Here is a 20,476-nt window from a genome sequence, read left to right as displayed (position 1 = left end):
TGATTTATGAGGTTGTAACTTAAGAGTTAAAAGGCAATGTTTAAATTGTTATATTATAGATTTGATATATTTATATGTAAATATGTTACATATTTTCTTTGTTTCATACAATAAAATAACTATTAATAATGTTTACTTGGAAGTTGACGATTATAAACTTTTAGATATAATGCAAATTTCATGAGATTATAAAACTCTATGTATACGTAAACGTATATATGTTTTAGGCCAAGTGAAAAAATATACGCACAGAGAAAATAGAAAATGTATTACTGGCATTGATTTTCGACAATTTCGTGCTAAATCCCAAACCCTCACGAAATTTCATTTGATTTGAGTTTATCGTTTGGCGTTACAAAAATATTTATGTTTAAAATAATTCTTCCTTTTAAAAATATTTTTCTTTAAATATAAATAATGTGTCTATTAATTCTAGATTGGCTGCGAATGCTTAGAATGTTTTTTATTTTGTTTATTTGTTTTATGTCCAATACAATTATAAAAACTGATTATCAATTACAAATAAGAATAATTGTTGTTCTTTTAATATTTATGTTCCTCGTGGAATTCACAGCAGGGCGCAGTGGCTATATTTGATTCAAAAAAGTGTCCTATATTATCATATTTTGCACATCGTCTGTTTATCTGTGCCAAATTATCGTACATCATTTGCCCGTCAGTGGCCAATTATCGTTTGCGTATTGTTTGTTTACCTATAATAAGTATGAGCATCAACATACTGAACGATAGAAAGGCATAAAAAATAATCGTTGGTTGAAAATGCAATGATTGTCATGATATTATAATAAATAGATACATGCAATTAAAAATAAATTGGATTAATTCTATTGAATTATAGTCATAATTATATAAATGTACATAAATATATTATATAAGTAGGTAGGTACCTACTCTATATTCATATAGATAATGAATAATTTAACATTTTAGATTCTGAGCGGAGCGATGAAGCTAGTGGTTTTACAATGGTGTTTATTTATTTATTTATTTTTTCTTTTATTTTTAATATTCCGTATACAAAATGTCTACCAGAAGGAATCCTTCGATTTCCACATATAGTATCTTATCTTTTAGCAAATTGGACCAAGATGGTACTTTAGAGAGGTCATTTTTCGATTTTCTCAATAGTTATTTAATGCCACGGGAAAAAGTAATGAAAAATTACGAAAAAACGCTAAAAATGGGATTTTAATTTCTAACGCTTTGTTTATCACCATAGAAACGAATAAAAAATTATAATATTTTAATATTAATTCAACTTACATGATAAAATAAATAATAACAAAATATAAAATATTTAGACTGACAAACCGTCTCCGCTCAGAATCGTTTTTCTTATACAATGATATTAATATATCATTGAATTCAAGTCTAATTCAAGACCCACTTGTAACCTACTGTACAGCAGAGCGACATCCACTTACCTGCTTTTTTAGTTTAAAAATAATAAATATACATAGGCACAATGTTTTGATAAATTAGCGTTTAAAGCTAAATTTTTGAAAAAATGTATCAAAATCAAATTATTTTATCATTTTTAAACTAAAAAATCACATTTTTGCTCCAAAAAACAAATACTTTACGTCATACATACGGTTTGGTAAAAAATGTATTAAAAATAAATTGTGTTCATTTCAATTAGGCACATTATAGCCATAGTTATAATACAAATATACCTACATAATATATAGTTTGAGTAAAAATAAATTAATACATTAATGAACCCTTTTTTTAGTTCTATTGTTAAACAATATTAATTTGAAAATTATGTACGACATTTTGACGTAAGCTAAACGGTCGTTGCGCAAATGCTGTATGATTCAAACATCGAATTATACGTAAATTTCTAACAAAAAAACTTTAAAATTAATAATAGTGACGCGCAAACGACTATCGGTAAAAAAGGGCACCTCTGGAAAAAAATTGGGAACCACTGTACTATGTTTATTAGCGGGTGGTTTCTCACGATCGATACAGTAGGATGTGGTTCGGCGTCACTAAGCAACAGGCCCGACAACCCTCTCCCTTTCCCCTCACCCTACCCATCTGCCACATCGCACCCTTCGTCGGCACAACCCTCGAACAGATTGATCGGGATGATTTCTCCATATATGTTATAATGACTGGGTAATCCGGCACTGTACCTACACACACACACACACACACACACACACACAAATATATACAAACATTCACACCCCTTCACTAGTACTCACAGGATTTGATTTGAACAAAATTACAAAGAAAAAGTGTTTTAATACTCCTGTTAAAATGTACCTATCTGAAAAGTATTGAAATACCTAAAAAGTATTTAAATAAAAGTATTCGAATAAGTACTCAACAAGACTGCGTATGGACGAAGACGATATTTTAGTCAATAATATTTTTCCAAACATTTATACCTACAATTTGTTCACCATCACCAACACTGATAACGTATGAGTGGAATCATTGTAAAAATATTAAGTATTGATATATTAGAGTGAAAGAAGTATATTTAGACAAGTATTTGTATGTAAATACTTTCTAAGTATTTCTACCTACTTGTTCTTGAATACATACCGACGAAAGTACTTGAAATATATTATTTATTGATTAACGCAGTCTAATAAAAGGTATTTTCTAAAAGTATCCACGTAAGTAAAGATACCTATTTTGAAAAGTTATAAAGCTTATAAAATACGTATTTAAATACTCAGAAAAAAAATATTCGAGTACAAATACAGATACTTAAAAAATATAAATATACGTATAAAAACTCAAAATTGAAGTTAAAAGTTTGAGTTAACTAAGTTCGACTGTATTAAACAATATTACACAGCCAGTAGCAGTGTAGTACGCAGAGTTTTTTAATTTCTTTTAGTTTTTGATTTTTTTTTTTTAATAACATTTTTTATAAAGGTTTTTAAAACCGCATTCCATCGCAGGTATAATATAGTAAAATATATAATTATATTCATAGGCATGCGCAGACATTTGTGGCAGGGTGGGCTAAATTAAATAAGAAATATTTTACTGTCGACACAGATTTAAATCTTAAATAAATACAATTTTGCAATCTGTAATGGTAATAATATATGGTATAAATTTTATTTTTAAAGACATTTAATTTATTATTATTTACTATCATTGGGTATCAATGTTATTTTTCACCTACCAATTTAATGTTTTATGATTTAAAAAACCAAAAATTGTGATGCTTAAATCATTAATTACTATGTATACAAATTTCGGTAGGTCTCGCAGGGTGGACCGTGGCCCACCCGGGCCTCCCTGTGCGCACGCTTATGATTGTATTATGTATCTTTGGTTTCGAAATCCAATCGTGAGGTAAGACACAAGCACATAGTGGTCGTTATTCTCATCAGTCGTAGAATTTGGTTTTCAAAATATGGCCAGACTGTACAATCGACCAAGCGCACCCAGCGAGGGTGTCTTTTATTTCGTAGTTGTTAGTATAATACCGTGCATCATGTATGGTGGTCGTGAATCTTGACAGAAAAATTTGTTTGTAGTAAGAACACAAGTATCGGACTATTGGAGACCGGAATACAGGTGTCATATACATTCCAAAACCAGTTATCCTTATAAGTAATGCTTCTATTGATCTCAAGTTAAAATTTCATTTTCAATATAATTTTTATTTGTATACAGCGTTATATTACTCAAAGTAATGATGTCGATTCTGGAAGAAATGGATTTTTACCGATAGATCTAAACCTTTTAAGGTAAGTTGATGAGAATTGTACTAAACAAAAAGTTAGCTTATTATGATAAAAGTGATAACATAGAATCAATTTTTTTTTTCAGACAAAAACATTGAAAATACTGTTATAAATAATTTGAAGCACCAAGGGGGTCAAGTAGAAAAATTAAACTTATATTCAAACAGTCATTCAACAGATGTTGTGCCAGTGTTCTTATTACCAAGGTAATAATATAATATAAAAGAGTTATAGTCAGATGTCTTTTATGTTCCTAAAATGTATTAACAATATTTTTAAGGTCACTATAGTAGCAGATTATTTATAAAATATTGTTAAGGTACGAATAAGTTGAATCTATTTTTAACAAGTAGGTACTTCAAGGTTTAACGATACTTATAACTTACCCATACCTAATTTACAAGTACCAATGTTATCGTAGGTATATTTTCCCCGGTTTCTCCAGAAGTGTTTTTATTTTGAATATAATTTATGCGTTTGCATTAAATTTATGTTAATAATCTGTGTTTTGTTAATAGTCAAAAATCAATATTGTTTAATAAATAATAAGATAATAAATTTGATTTACTGTCAAAATATGTTTTAAAATTATAATAATTTAGTTTTCCACAAAATCGATTTTGGTTTAACTCTAAAACAAATGAACGTATATACATGACATTTTCATTGGTTGTTTATATTTGAATTACCAATGCACGATAACATTTTCAAAATATTTTGATTTGTTTTGAACTGGTTAGGAACATTTTCTGTTTCCAATTCTATTAGACTTTTTTTCTTTGAATGTCAATAAAACTTTTTGTGTTAGTAAAAAAGATTGAAAATTTATACAAGGCTCCTACTATATTGTTACAAAGACATTTGAAAAATATTAAAAATCTCTTAGTCACAATTTTTTTTTAAGAAGCATTTAAAGTTTAAATCTTGATAAATACGGAAAAATAACAAAAATTAGCAAATTAATTTGATTTGAGAATTCATAAAAATATTACATTTTAAATCTAAGATATTCATAAGTTTGTCCACCTAAATCAAAAAAAAAAAAATGTCTACAAGCAAATCAAATTAAATTTTTATGAGGGTATGAATTTCATATTTTTACAATATTGGATATTCACTCGATTTCTAACGGTTTTGTTATTTTATTGTTATTCAAAAACGAATAACTGTAGATACATGAAAATTTTACTATTGGTACTTCAAGGTTTAATGGTACTTATAATGTATACCCAATTTATAAGTATGTTATTGTTGGTATATTTTCCCCGGTTTGTCCAGGAATGTTTCAATTTTGAATAGGGTTTTGGGGCGTCCAATTATCGCAGCATTTAATTTATGCTAATGTTCGCGCCAAGCTATCGCGTTATCGAATTCGGCGGCGGCGACGACGACCGTTCCCTATCAGCTCCCTTGTCATCCATACACCTCTCATTCTGTTAATTGTGAATTATTATAATTGTTGTACTTGTTTAATCTCTTTGTGTTGTTGTATTATCGGTCGGCCTGTCGCCTCAGATAGGTATATATTATATTATTTATTTTGTATTGTTTTTGTTTACGTTCTGCGGCCAACGCCATATTAATTTTCTACTCTTATTATTATTATAAAAATGTTTTTGTTTCGTTTTTTGGTCCGCTATTAAAGCGACTATACTTTTTTATATTGTGTGATCCGCTAATATATTATCTAATATAATATAATATATTATATCTGTATTATTTATTTTGTTATCCGCTATTATAGCAATGGTTATTATTTATATGTGTGACCCGCTATTAAAACGAGCACAACATTTATTTATATTATTTTCATGGTGTACACAGTTGCTGACTATTATTAACTCTCTTTATTATTATATTGTGTGTCGCTATTAAACCTGAAATATTTCCAATAAAAATACGATCTCCAACACTCAACCGTAAGTCTTTGATTATTATTATTATTATTGTCACCGTCAAACCGGGAAACTGGTTGTTGTGTGCGTTGGTCCGTCATTCGACGCCGCGTAAGTCCGCCAGCAACATATATACGTATGTTGTGTGAGAGGTCGCTCAGGTCGTCCAGGTCGTCTGCCTATTGATTCATTTCTATCATCGTCTCAAGACTTTAATAGGATTAAGTTAGTTTTAAAGTATTGTCCCTGTGTTTGTGAGCTCTGTGGTCATTGCACCAAACCGACTCGGCCACAGAGACCCTCCATCCATAACTAGCTTGAACCATCCTCATTCCTCTGTAGGTCTCTCCCGTCCTCGTCGTTGTCGTCGCCGTGCACATTTGGTTGCCTACCACCACACTATCAGATGAGGACACATTTGGTTGCCTACCCAAAAATAGTCGTCGTTTAATGGTGATATTGGCCACCATCAACGTACGAAATCTCGTCTCGGTTGTCACCGAGTGATCCTTCGGGTAGTCCCTATTGTGGGGCGCGTACAGCAAATATTTTTTTTCGTTAATAGTCGAAAATCAACATTATTTAATAAATAATAAGATTAGAAGCTTGATTATAATATATATTATTGAAGACTACCTACGTTCACCGTTCTTCTGTCTGTCACGACAATTTTTGTTATCGCTCCATATAATTTATTTTTTACTTATTACAATTTATAACATTGATTTTAAATGTTAATGTTTAGTTTATAAAGGCATGTTAAAGATTGCTGGTCATTATGACGTACAGTATTTCAGTTATGGATAAAGTAGGATGTAACTACAGGTGGTTAACTATTAGGAGTATTATAATTATTCGCATAAAAATGTATATCAAACATCTATTTCCTGTAAAATAATATTTAATTACCGTAACGCTATGCTATATTCTAAAATATCAAATAGTTTAAAATAACTAAGTGGTACTTTAAATTAATAACAGAAAATATATAATATGCAATAAGTGATCTTAAAATATATTCATTGAGAAATTTAAATTCTAAGCGAAATGATTAATGTATTTATTTTATAATGATGTGTTCTTGTTATTTAAGTTATAAAATAAAGAAAATTCCTATACCTAAGCATAAAAGTTCATACTGAATAACATAAATTAACAAAATGATAAACATATGTTATTTAACAGGTGGAGATTCATGGAGGGGGATATTGGTGCTTGGGAACACTCTGGCATTAAAGACATCAATAAAATAAATTTGTATTGTAAATTACATGATATAAAGTAGATTATAAGTATGGTGAAGTTATATGTTTTTGAGCCCCCATATTAAAATATTCTGGATTGGTCTGATATTAAACATTATATTTGTTGAAGCAATAGATTTTTTAATTCTTCAAAATTATTCATAGAACTTGCATTTATTCTAAATTCAATACAAGAGTTATTAAAAACATAATACTAAATTAATATTACTCCTAAAATGTTTATTATAATTATGGACAGTTGTAACATGACTATTTTTATATCTAAACGTAATTTTACAAATGTTCAGTATAAAATTAGTTTTTAAATTATAAACATTGAGCTGATCATAAACAAGTATTGGTGAGTAGAGTATATCAGTTTTTTTTTTTATAATTGGACTGTTATAATCTTTTTGTTTCATACACATGCGTTTTCATGCAGAATAATCATGATAAAATCATTAGAATTGTTTATTTTAAAAATCATTAATTCATCACTAGAAGTATCATCTATTCTTTTTTTTAATGTAAATTTAATCAATTAGATTAAAAGAGCTTTTGAAAAGTAGGTCCTATACTATTTTATACTTAGTGGCATTTAGTTTCCATATTATTAAAAAATAGGATATTGTAAAAACACATCAAATAATAAAAGTAAACGTTGCAAAGCAAAATTTTGGTATGTTGCTTTTGATATTATTATAGCTATATTATAAATATTAGTCTTACAAAATATCAAAAATGTATAGTATAATATAATATAAAAGCACTTCATTTATAATTTAATGATTAATATTCAAAAATATAACATTATAAGTAATGTTTAGGTTCTGAGCAGAGCGATTAATCTATTAATCTTACAATAATTTAGTTTTTTTTTAAAAATATTTTTATTTTTTGTGTCAGTCGTCAACTTTTGGGAAAGTAAAAATGAATAAAATTTCAACTTCAGTATCTTGTTCTATGGGGAAGTGAATCTAGTAAATGCATTTGGGAGGTCAAAATTTCTAGTGGTATTCGAAACTGCTGGGGAGAACAAAAAATAAAATTAAGGAAAACGTGATATTTAACGCAAAATCGATTTTGGTTTTTGGTGTAACTTAAGACAAATGATCGTAGATACATGAAATATTCTCTGAATGTTTATATTAGTATGTTCTGTACACCTTAAAATTTTCAAATGAGCAAATCATTTTGAGTTAGAAATTCATAAAGATTTTTTTTTTAAATTTAAGATTAGAATATTTAATACAAGATTTCTCATGAGTTTGTCTAATTTTCTAGTTTTTTGACCTTACATAAAATTTGTAATCAGTATTTATAAAAAAAATAAGTTGAAACTAAATTTAAGTGTCAGTGTTGAAAGTATAACCATACCCTATTGTAATTTGAATTAGTCTTATTTCTTTTACATTAATGATTTGTTATTTTAGCATTAAATTATATATTTTATATACACATAAATTAAAATTATTTTATTTTATTTATCTAGGATTTGGAACATTATTCTTCTTTACCAAGCTACATAACTAATGCTAATGAAGAGGAGGTTGAACCACCATTTTTGCACCACCTATAGTAATTTTTATAATCATTCATAAATATTGTTTTAAAATAATTTTTGATGTCCGTTCATTTATATTATTATTGCTTATTTCATAGGAATGTGTAAATGAAGAAGTAAAATCAATAGCACCATATTCTTTGCCGGTATTAATTGATGCTGTGTGTTCGACCTCCAATGATGTTTATGTATTGAGCACATAATATGAATGTCGATTCAAAAGTACAAAATGTTATAATGCTGAAGTACAGCCGTTAACAAAAAAAATTAGGAATGTACAAGGTATGTAAAATGTTCTTACTAAAATTAATATTAACTTGTGATTTAAATCCAATATTACAATCAAATACCTAGGTACTGTAAATTAACAATTTTTCAGATCATATAGATAAGTTTTCTACATCTAATACTAAAATGTCATTAGATGATTTTTCAACTAAATATTATTATTTGGAATATTTTGATCAATAATGTTCTACATTTTCAGACCAGTAGCTTATTAAAAATAACTTATAAATATTTAAAGCTTAGATGAGCGGAGTAGTGGAACAACATTGTACGGAGTATCCCAGTACCACTTCCATTCACCTAAGATTTGAATACTTATCAGTAATAAGTTATCAATCATAAAATACTCGTAAAAAATTCAATCTAAGTTCTGCTTTAAAATATAGAACTAATAATGTACCCATGTTGTCATTAATAAAGTAAACATTAAAAAATGATAATGATAAAAAAAAAAAATAAATATCCAATACTTATACTTTTTTTAGAAATCTTGATTAACTATCCACCCTTAACTGACAGAACACATTTGAATATCTTCTGAACTATCTTCAAAATAACCTATATATTTTTTATAGACAAATCCAAACATTCCAAAATATTTTTCAATATTATCAATTTTTTCTAAAAGATTTTCCAACTCATTCTTTGTTCTAATAGGCTTATTATATTTGTATTTTTTTCCATATATTTGTATAACTGGCACAAGGCTATTATAAAAATACATTTTTTTCACGGTTTCTTCAAAAAACATTTTTTTTACTAAAAGCTGTTGAACTTTGTGCCCGAAGCTCTGAAATATTATAAAATAAACTAGGAAGTTGAATTTTTTTAGAAATTTCAAAAATAAATCCGCTAACTTCCTTAGAATATTTATCCTGCATTTTTAATTTTGAAGTTACTTCCTGTTGTACTGTAACGATCTTAACTGTGATATAGCTTCCATATTATACACAGAATTGTAAAAACTATTTGCAGAGATATTTTAAGTTTTTAGTAGTAACGAATTACTAACAAAAAAATCATCAATGGAAGTGAAAGTATCATGTGTAGAACATGTATCTGTATTATATGAAAGATTATTGGTTTATAGTAATTGATTATAATATTGGATTTAAATCACAAGTAAAAATTTGTCTTAGTAAGAAAATTTTACATTGTAACGTAATACATTGTTAATTCTCTTTATTGACGACTGTTCAACAGCTTTATTTTATTTTGTGCTTTTGAATCAACTTTCATAATATGTGCTCAATACAGGAATATCATTAGGTGCTGACCGCACAGTATTAGTACCAATTAATGCTGTGTGGTCGTCAACAAAATTGAACCAATTGAGAGGTCTTCTGTCCAACTCAAGTTGTTCTAAGTATTATATGGAAACTATATCACAGCGAAGACCGTAACGGTATAACAGGAAGCAACATCAACTTTAAATGCAGGACAAATTGACATCTAATTCAGTTATTCGACCAGAATTCATCGACAATAAAATTTATATCTTCTACAAATAAATAAAGATCATATGAATTCTCAGAAATAAAGAGTCCAATAATTACAAAATATATATCATTAGAATGAAAGACAAATACCCTTAATTTCAATTCAGATAATAGTACAAATAAATACTTCACCATATAAGATAATTTATGATGGTAATACTAAAGAATTTAAAAAGGAAGTTAACGGATTTAAAATAAATATGAATTATAATTATAATTATAAATATGAAATTTCTAAAACTTTTGTAATTCCTAGTTTATTTTGTAGTGCTTCAAAGTTTCGGGCACAAAATGCAACAGCTTTTAGTAAAAAAATTTTTTTTTGAAGAAACCGTGAAAAAAATTCATTTTTATAACGGCCTTGTTTTGGTTATACAAAAATATGGAAAAAAATACAAATATAATAAGCCTATTAGAACAAAGAATGAGTTGGAAAATCTTTTAGAAAAAATTGATAATATTGAAAAATATTCTGGAATGTTTGGATTTGTCTATAAAAAATGTATAGGTTATTTTGAAGATAGTTCAGAATATATTTATGCCTTCATTACCTGGGTGTCATCATGAACCAGAGGTTTACGTTAACCAAACATATGGAAATAGTCGCCAAAAAACTCTTCCGCTGCGCCGCCGCACTGACTAGGCTCATGCTAACGTTAGAGGTCCATGCCAGTGGAAACGAAGACTGTACCTGTTTGGATTAATCATGTGGTGGCCTCAGGCAGGACAATGGTCAAATTGATATGACCGCAGATGACAGCAACGCTCAGGGTCATCTCAGCGTATCGTTCAGTTTCCGATGAGGCTTTGCTGTTTCTGATACCTTCGGCCGACCTCCTAGGTGGATCCTTGTGGATTAGGGCTTGCCTGTGCGCTCTTATCCTTCCCAGAGATCCAGCCGATCTGCCCAAGTATGCTATTAGAAGAGAGGAACGCAAAACAACGATTGTTTAAATGTACAAAGACAGCACGGTTACCGGACGTCATTCCTGACGTAGGATGTGGATAGTGAGATCGATACCGAAGGTGGAACTGACATCACATTACCCAGGCACTGGAGGGGTATGGCTGCTTCCAGCACTACCTGCACCGCATGGAGTGCAAGGAACAATCACTATGAGAGCAATGCCAATACTTCAGAACACATATTGTTTGAATGCGAGTACTAGAGCAATATAAGGGAGGGGATAGGCGCGCACCTCAAGCCGCTTACTGACCTCTGAGTCTTACCCTCCACTACAACTGTGTACCCTTGCATTAGAGGGTCTACACTCTGACTCGAAAGAAAAGATGACAGTCCTCAGGACGCTGAAGAATTTCCGGGTGTTCTACGTGATTTTGGAAAACATCCTGACTGCGAAGAATGGCAGAGCAGACGGCCGAAGGTTATACAGTTATATAGTCTGCCAACCCCCGTCCCAACAAGGTGTACGAGTTAATAAGAGGGGTGTACTTAGGCCGGCTCTCAAAAAGGAGAGTCAGAATGAAATGTCAAGGACAGAGGATATTTGAAGTAAATATGGTACATTTAGATTGGTTAATTCTTGATAAGACATAGAATTTATTATACTCTTAGAAGTCATGTAGAACATAGTTAAGTATTTTTAACTCTTTTTTTTTAACTTATACACATTTCCAACTATTCTGAACTTATAATAAATTGTAAATAAATAATTATACGGGAATATTTATAAATGACTATATTTCAGTAAACTAAATTTAAAAAACTCATTTCTCTATTAAATGTTTTCTCATTATTTCATTATTTTAAAAATAATATTACTTAATTTAATTAAAATTGTGTTTAAAGTTATGATTGATAAAATCAAATATTAGTCTATTTCTATTATTTTTCTTTATCACAACACATAATAATAAATAATAATAATCCAAATTGTTCAAAATTGCTAGAAATTAATTAATTAAATTTATAACTTAAAAAATATGTTCCATAATTTAATTTATTTATTTATTAATCAACGGGTAAACACCGTTTTGTTAAATAATATAATGGGTAAATATGTGGTATTTAAGTAATTACATAGACAAAAGAAAACAAACAGAGTAGATGCAATAATTAAATAATGATAAAAAAATGTAAGAATAATAATAGTAATAACTAATAATAAATTAATAATTAATATGAATGGGTTTTTGAATTACTCATAATTTTTAAATCATATTAAGTAAGATACACCAAAATATTTTATGTTATCAATTATCAAAAACGTTTTATGGTTAGTACAAAAAGCATAATATGTCATGACGTGATTGCTAGGTATATGGCAAAACATCGCAAGTTAATTATATCAAATTGTTCAAGTACAGCCAAAACCTTTGACATGTACCTATTATGGGCTAATATAGATAAAACGATGTATTTATACAATATCTCATAAAAGTATTGGCCATTGGGTATGGTATTATGTAGTTACATACTTCTATCAAAATGTTTACAAGAATTCAATGTATCTTATAGTACCAAAAATACATTGTAAATGTCGCATTACGAGCTTTTGATACGTGTTCATAGAATTATCTCTATTTAGCACCTTATCTTTTTAATGTAATTGTTGTATGCACAATGCACATTAAGGTAGATTTCTTAATATTTTTTTTTAATTAAAAAAAGTACTTTAACAAATCAAATTGACCTTTACCTGTTTCAGCAACAGTTCATTGAAAGTAAATATTATGCAATATCCATATTTCGTCATCTAAATCAAGAATAAGTTCATCCCATTTTCAACAACTGGAAGTCTGCTCCATATTCTGGGTTTAAATATATCGATCAAAATGAGTGCTTTAACCAATTATTTTGACTGTAAGCAAAATACTATGTATTTATGTACAAACCACATTTAATGTCACATATTCCAGACAACCATAATATACCTATTATTTTCACAATAATATATGATTATTTACTAGAAACTTATGTAGGTGCACGAAAATTAAAAATTTATTGAAAAATACGAACGGGTGTTCGTAAAAAAAAAAATTATTGAAAATTTCCAGATGGACAAAATAAATACAGTGCCAATTTAGTTATTCCAAACACTGTAAAAAATAAATTCACTTTATTAAAATATATACTACCTAGCTTACCTATTAGTTAAATACTATTTATTTATGTACAAGCGACTTTTGGTATAACTTTTTTGTTACTATTATATTTATAGAAACCATATGAAAAATGATTATGTATTATGATTTATATGTAGGTATTTACATAAACAATAAAGTGCCTTTTTTTACCTACATGAAAAGCATAATCTTTACAAAAATATGAAACATATTTAATGTTGTAATAATTTTACGATACCGGGTAGATTTTTGGTAACTATTTATGCTCCCATGGTCATTAGATACTAAGTATTAGCATGATAAAAAAAAAAAATGGCGCGATGGCAACTTTATGATCGCATACGGCATACCCCTTACCCCGCCGACCAACATTCAAAGCTGTCCTATCTAGCTCGCTGATTTTCATTGGTTGTCACGACTAATGTACCTATATATGTTATGGTCAATGACCAAAATCGAACATTTACGCCATTAACCGATCATTAGCGTTATAAGCCAAGTTGCTAGGTTAATTTCGTAATTATACTGCATGGGGGTCAAGTAATGTGATAAACGTGCGTCTCCCATGTAGTGGTGCATTACCAAAAAAAAAAAAAGTTAATTTCGTAAGCTAACTGGCAATGACATGGCGAAGTTTCCAAGATAATAGGTTATTGTTGAAAATTACAAAACAAAATAAAACAATTTTACCTCGATGACCGTATATTAACGTTATTAACCATCGACTGTTGGTCAATTACGTAAGTGACTGAAAATACACATAAATTTAATTAATTACAGACTATAGTGACTATACAGTTATTAATATTTGTCTTAGTATTTTTTCTTATTATTTATTATTCACCAATTATTTATTTTGGCAAAGCATGCTGTTCTGAAATTTTGAGTTACAGAAATTAAAATTAATTAACACAAATTATATAAATCGTTTGTCAGGGACGTACATAGTATATATAGTTGGTACCTAACTTGTACCTATAGGTAAAAGGTTTATATCTAGGTATATGTGTATATAGGCACATAATATTATAACACATGTCGCGCTCGTATATGTACTGCCTAACCTGACAGTGCGATTATACTTCAATACCTATACATTATGCCTACACCTTATATATTATAATATGTATGCGTGCACTGATCGTTTAATAGAATGCAATTTTACGCGATCTATGGCACTATTTTATTTTATTTTTCATAACGGCGCGATTAATGAGGGACAGGCTATGACATAGCCAGTTACTATTCGTATCAGACGAGCTGGCGGAACCACTCGGCCAGGGAAATATAAAAATATACAATACAATATTATAATTATTTACGATGACCACGACGCTCGCCTGCATGAGAACATTATTATTGCAGTGAATCTTTCTTGTTTTAAATGTTTACACTGTTGTCGGTTGTTCTTTTTTCACCGCGTATTGAATTAAATAAACAAAATACAGCTCGTTAGTTAAGTATAGGTACGTGATATCATAAGTGTGCGCGCGGGGTAGTCATGGTAGGCACTTTACTACTCTGCGAACTCCCTCCGGCCCCCCTAAATATTAAATATTATTAATATGATAATTGATAGCCAATCATAAAATACTTTTTTCCTACCTATGGTAAATGTAGTTAAATGAGGTTACCCCATCCAACTAAGTTTTTATAACTTAGGCGTGAATATGAATATTATAATATATACGTAATATGTGCGTGTGTTAATGTTTTATGCACACCAAACATTACTCAAAGTCTCCTAAAAAAAAAATAATATAGTATAGGTATATTATAATTTAAAAAAAAAAATTGGGGCTTGAGCCAAGGAGCCTCTCTCCTAAACATTTTTCCTATTTGCGCGACTGTTACAAAGATACGTTTGACAAAATTAGGTAGGTAGGTATAGTATCTTTATTTTGGTCAAACATGTATTGTCAAATTGATTTCCTGACTTCGGAAAAATCTACTATAAACTTTTAAGTATAAAGTACTATGTATAATAAAGACAAACGACGACGGTACGCGTCTATTATTGGTTATTATTGTAATATTATTTTTGATTTGTAGCTAGGTGGTGTAGAATGTAAATGTGTAATCCAGGGCTGTATATGGATGATATTTCTTAAGTTAAATTACTGCAATTACTGTACTTATGTCTTATAGATTATTAATTGTAAATAGATAATTCCAACCTTTTTTTTAATCATACCTATAAATATTTTATTAGTGAGGGGGGGCCTTAAAATATACGGACTTTGGTGTATAGGACTATTTTTCGGTTCATTAATAAGGTAGTGCCGGTTATTAGCTAGGCTGCCACTGCGGATGAAGTCTAGTCACGCCTACTCAAAATTCAAAACCCACACAAATTTAACCAGGTTTTAATCCCGAAACCCACAAAAAAATGTACCCAGTTCGCTACACGAAACCCGAAACCTGCAAAAATGTTTACCCGGTTTGCAACACAAAACCCATAATCCGCAAAAAATTTTACCTAGTTTTGAACTCGATTATAAAACGTTAACGATAGTTATTTTATATATAAATACATATTGGTGCGTATAGGTAAAAATAGCCGGATTAGTGGACGTATCGGATTATCGAACGGCCGGATAACCGAGATTGTACTGTATATTTATTAGGGGGGGATTCAATGTGGGGGGGGGGGTTAAACACCCAAAACCAACCTGGCTACGCCATTGCTATTAGAACGACTACATAGAATGTAGACATGTAGTGATATACTACTTTGTGCCTGTCGTCTGTATTGTAGTTTATAACCGCAACTTAGCACTCTATGATATTCACATGCTAAAACATGTTGTGATGTTTCCAGACCACAATCAAAATATAAGTTCCTGGTTCAATTGAACCACCTAGATCCCCCCCCCCATCTTAGCACCCCTCTGGGGCGGATTGGGGAGAGATTTCAGTCCGAGAGAATACAAAAGTATACCGGCTCACATACTAATTTACCAAATATTAATTTCAGCCAACATAATATAATTATTTATTATCATTTTAACATAACTACAGTTTTTTCCAACACATATTTGGCGAGATATACAATTTATAAAACTTTATCAAACTTATATAGGTAACTAAACTTTATAAAACTTTATTAGTAGTATATATGGGCAGAGAAAGCTAATGTCTGAAGACCTGTAATTCACAAAAAAATCGATTTTTTCCTTTCAAATTTTGTTTACACAATAATCTATAGGTTATGGTACCTAATTGATAATACATTTTTTATCAAAATTTGATTTTTTTTAATGTAATTTTAAAAGGATGTTAAAAAAAGTACAGTTTACCTCACTTGGCCCCATATATGTTTCCATATATTTTAATTAATTTTATAAACACAATCCATTATTTATAAAAAACGTTAATTTACTTAAGCTACATATAGCTTAACTTAAAAGAAATAAAATTATAAATTGTAACTTTTTAAAAGTTTTAAAACATAGAAATAATTTTAGGAACAAAATTCACATTTAAACATGGTTTTCAAATCTTTTTCTTCAAACTCAGCACAAAGACAATGAAGCTATTTTTTACATAATAGACATTGAATCTACCCATCAACTGAAGTTATATATAAAGGTAGGTATACCTTTATTTTATTACCTATGAATAATATTGCTACTGTTTTGATTTTTATCTATAACGACCCGTTTCCTTGGGTTGGGCAGTATCTTAGATACAATGTATCTTGTATCACGATATATTAATGCGATACTTTGAAAAATTAATTTTTACGATTATTTTCACACGACTATCTATCAACCACGACTATGTTTTAGAATATGTGTAAAAGGCGCTGCAAATTTAAATTTATGAATACCAGAATTTAATTGCAGTATTAATTAATTTCAAATTATCAACAATTCTGATTTTTACTATCATAATCAATATTTATTTTGGGAATACAAATACTGTATAATGTATGTAATTGGTGTTTTATTTAATACATTACAAATACAATTAAGTAGGTACTTATAGGTGATTTCCTGGATGATGTAACCTACAAATTGTAAATAAATTAGTAGATGTCGCTTTTGAAAAATTAGTATTTATACAAAAGGAAACAGGACGTTATTTATACTAAATAAATTATTCGTTTTCCAGACGTTAAGCACAATATAAATTAAACTCAAACCCATAGGCATACGAACGGGGTGGGCCAGGTGGGCCGTGGCCCACCCTGCGAGTTGTACCATACTTATTATACACGGCAACTTAGATCATATAGTTATATTGTCTTATTCAGTGGTACCACTCGTGAATACCCTGTCGCGGAAGCTGCGTTCAATTCTTTCAGACGGCGTGCAAAGACATCTGAAAAATGTTGGTTTTAATATTGTTATAATATTTTTAGAATTTTTATGATTTTATAACTGACGATATATTTTATATGTAACATCAATAATAATTAATAATAATTATTATTATAATATAAGATTATCCATAAAATATTTAAAAATAAAAAACTAGTATCGAGTGCGCGCGAACCTCCGCGCCCGCAATCACACAATCTCGAGTGTCTCCGTATGTGCAGAACTTGCAGTGGACGGACATCTCCTCGGCCGGCATACCTATATACCTGTATACTATGATCTAATATATTATTACACGGACGAACAAAGGCGGCGATCGTTAACGACGACGACGACATTATATTATATATTATATATTATATAAAGGTGCAACTTATCCGCATAAACGGTTTTCGGCGATTTTTCTCTGCGCATTTCATGATATATACTACCTACAATCTACATAAACCTCCACGCTTGCCCGCCCGCCATTAACCCACCACACCAGCCATCTGGTGGTTCGAGCCACCCGCCGATAGGCTGCGGAAACACAATTTTTCTATACACGCTTCCAGCTTCCGATACCAGTCCCACGCCTTTCCGACGATTTTCCTGCACCCCGACGACGACGATGGCGTATATACAGTGGCGTACTTAAACCTGAACTTTGGGGGGGGTTTTAATTTTTTTAATTAACATATTAGATGACGTGACACCTGAACATAATAAAACATATCGTACATTTTATCTACTAATTTGTATTCGTGATATTATTTTTCATTGACATGTGATAATTAATAAATATGTAATTACTATTTAACCATATGTATGAAAAAAAAAAATGTTAAATTATATAATAATAATAATAATAAAAAAAATAATTTAGATACTTATGTTTTTTAGAACATTAATTTTCTATTTTTTTCTGAAAAAATATCGACCACTTCACTACTTACGTACGGAAAAAGTTTATGGTTAGAAGACTTCTTTAGAACAAAATAAAAAACAGAATACGCAAAAAGCACCGTCTTATTTTTCTGAATACGAAAGCCAAGGGAATTCTAGTCACCAGTTTCTTTGGAATTTAAGTTTTCTTGTTCCACTGATAGGAAATTTATAAAATTCATTTGGTATCCATCGATTTTTCAAAATCTTATACTTTTCATCATTAGTATACGTTTTTTCTACATAGACACCAACAGGGACTGGAACATATAGGGTATTTCGGTTACGGTTTCGGTTCCGGTTATTAATTTAATTTGTTTAAGGGTTCCGGTTTCGTTTGGGTTTTCTAAAAAAATATAAGGGGTCTAGAACCGGTTATAACCGGTTTTGAAAAATACCGGTTAATTTCGGTTATTTTTGGTTAATTTTGATTTCGGAATATTAAAGATTTTTTAAAAAAAATAGTCCGAAATAATTTATTTATTCATGTTTAAATTGTAATTATTTCATGAAAATAGAAGGTATTATGAAAAGTTAAAAAAACATTAAAACATTAAAACACAATATCAACATCTCCATTGCTGACTGCCGCCGTGCTAGCTCGGCGCACGTCGACAATGTCATATAAAATGGATTTTCTTATCTACTATTTTTAGTTTTACAATTTTGAATAATATTATGCCCGTATTATTATTTATAACTATATATTTTCACTCAACTAGAGGTTTATTTCTATTAATAATCAATTGGTTCATTGTGTTGATACGACTCTCTGATTCTACGTCGACGAATTACTAGTCACAACACAAAATAAAAAACATTAAAAGATTTTACTTTTATTTTTCTGAACCTGCAAACGGACAAAAAAAATAGTCATTTCTATAGTATTACTTTTACTAGTCCAAATAACTAGTCTACCCTAACCTAAATAATCTTTTTATAATTAAGGTTACGGTAACGGTTACGGTTTTTCATTTTTGGAAATAGAGGTTCCGGTTCCAGTTCCGGTTCCTAAATTTTTAAGGTTAACCGGTTCCAGAACCGGTTCTTTTCGGTTTCGGTTCTGGTCCCTGGACACCAATATCATAATCATAAGTTTGCGAGTGTATTTGTGTACTGGTACTAAGTGCTGGCTCATTTAAACCTATTAAGTATTAATAATAGTTTTAGTTAAAATTGTCGAAGGTGCAAAAAACTACTTTTAAAAACGCTTTTAATGAACATTTGAAATACACAGTTCAATTTTAGAGTTCAATAGTAGGTATTAATAATAATTATAATAACAATATCCTTACCTGAACTAATTTCATTTATTTCTGATTTCTCGTAGTTTGGTTCGTTATTATGATCACGATCATGCTGGTCTCTATTCTCTACATCAAGTTTAGGTTTTTTTAGTATCCACTTATCCATTGTTAAATGTTAATATACTTCAACTTTTTAATACAAATATACAATAGTTTGTACTTCGTATGCAACTGTAGTTTTGTTTGTCACTATAAGTTTAATATAGTTCAATGGTTGATAAAATAACATGTAGGCACTGTCTAGGTAATACATGAAAACGACGTTAACGATTGTCGATTATAGATTAAAGTGGCTAACACACTAGGTGATTAATCGCACAAAATAAAATACGTTTTACGACGACGATAAAAGATTGTCATAATAATTACACAGATCGTCCACGTCCATATCTACAATATCTTTGTGGAAATACTCATATTCCCGTAGGTACCCACATTAGATAATGTAATCTGACAAGCTGTACTATTAATAATATTTAGAATTCAGAATTCAGAATTTGAGAAAAGTAGAGTACAGTACAATTAATATACAGGTATTAGAAATTTTAGTTTTCTCATAATAAATTAAATCATCCATTAATTTCGGGGGGGGGGGGG

At 29.6% G+C, this 20,476-nt stretch overlaps 1 long non-coding RNA gene across 1 annotated transcript; it reads left to right on the top strand.

Annotated features, from left to right (window-relative positions):
- The first annotated feature begins 3,838 nt into the window (after nt 1-3,838).
- On the top strand, nt 3,839-13,371 carry LOC100573092. Its single transcript, XR_003840153.1, has 4 exons — nt 3,839-3,952; nt 8,378-8,463; nt 8,548-11,749; nt 12,906-13,371. It is a non-coding gene; the product is annotated as an uncharacterized LOC100573092 (long non-coding RNA).
- Nucleotides 13,372-20,476: the final 7,105 nt, after the last annotated feature.

This window comes from Acyrthosiphon pisum, chromosome X (assembly GCF_005508785.2).
Source record: "Acyrthosiphon pisum isolate AL4f chromosome X, pea_aphid_22Mar2018_4r6ur, whole genome shotgun sequence".
Taxonomy (NCBI): Eukaryota; Metazoa; Arthropoda; class Insecta; order Hemiptera; family Aphididae; genus Acyrthosiphon; species Acyrthosiphon pisum.
The sequence above is the reverse complement of the archived record's forward strand: the minus strand, read 5'-3'. Positions and strand labels throughout refer to the sequence as shown.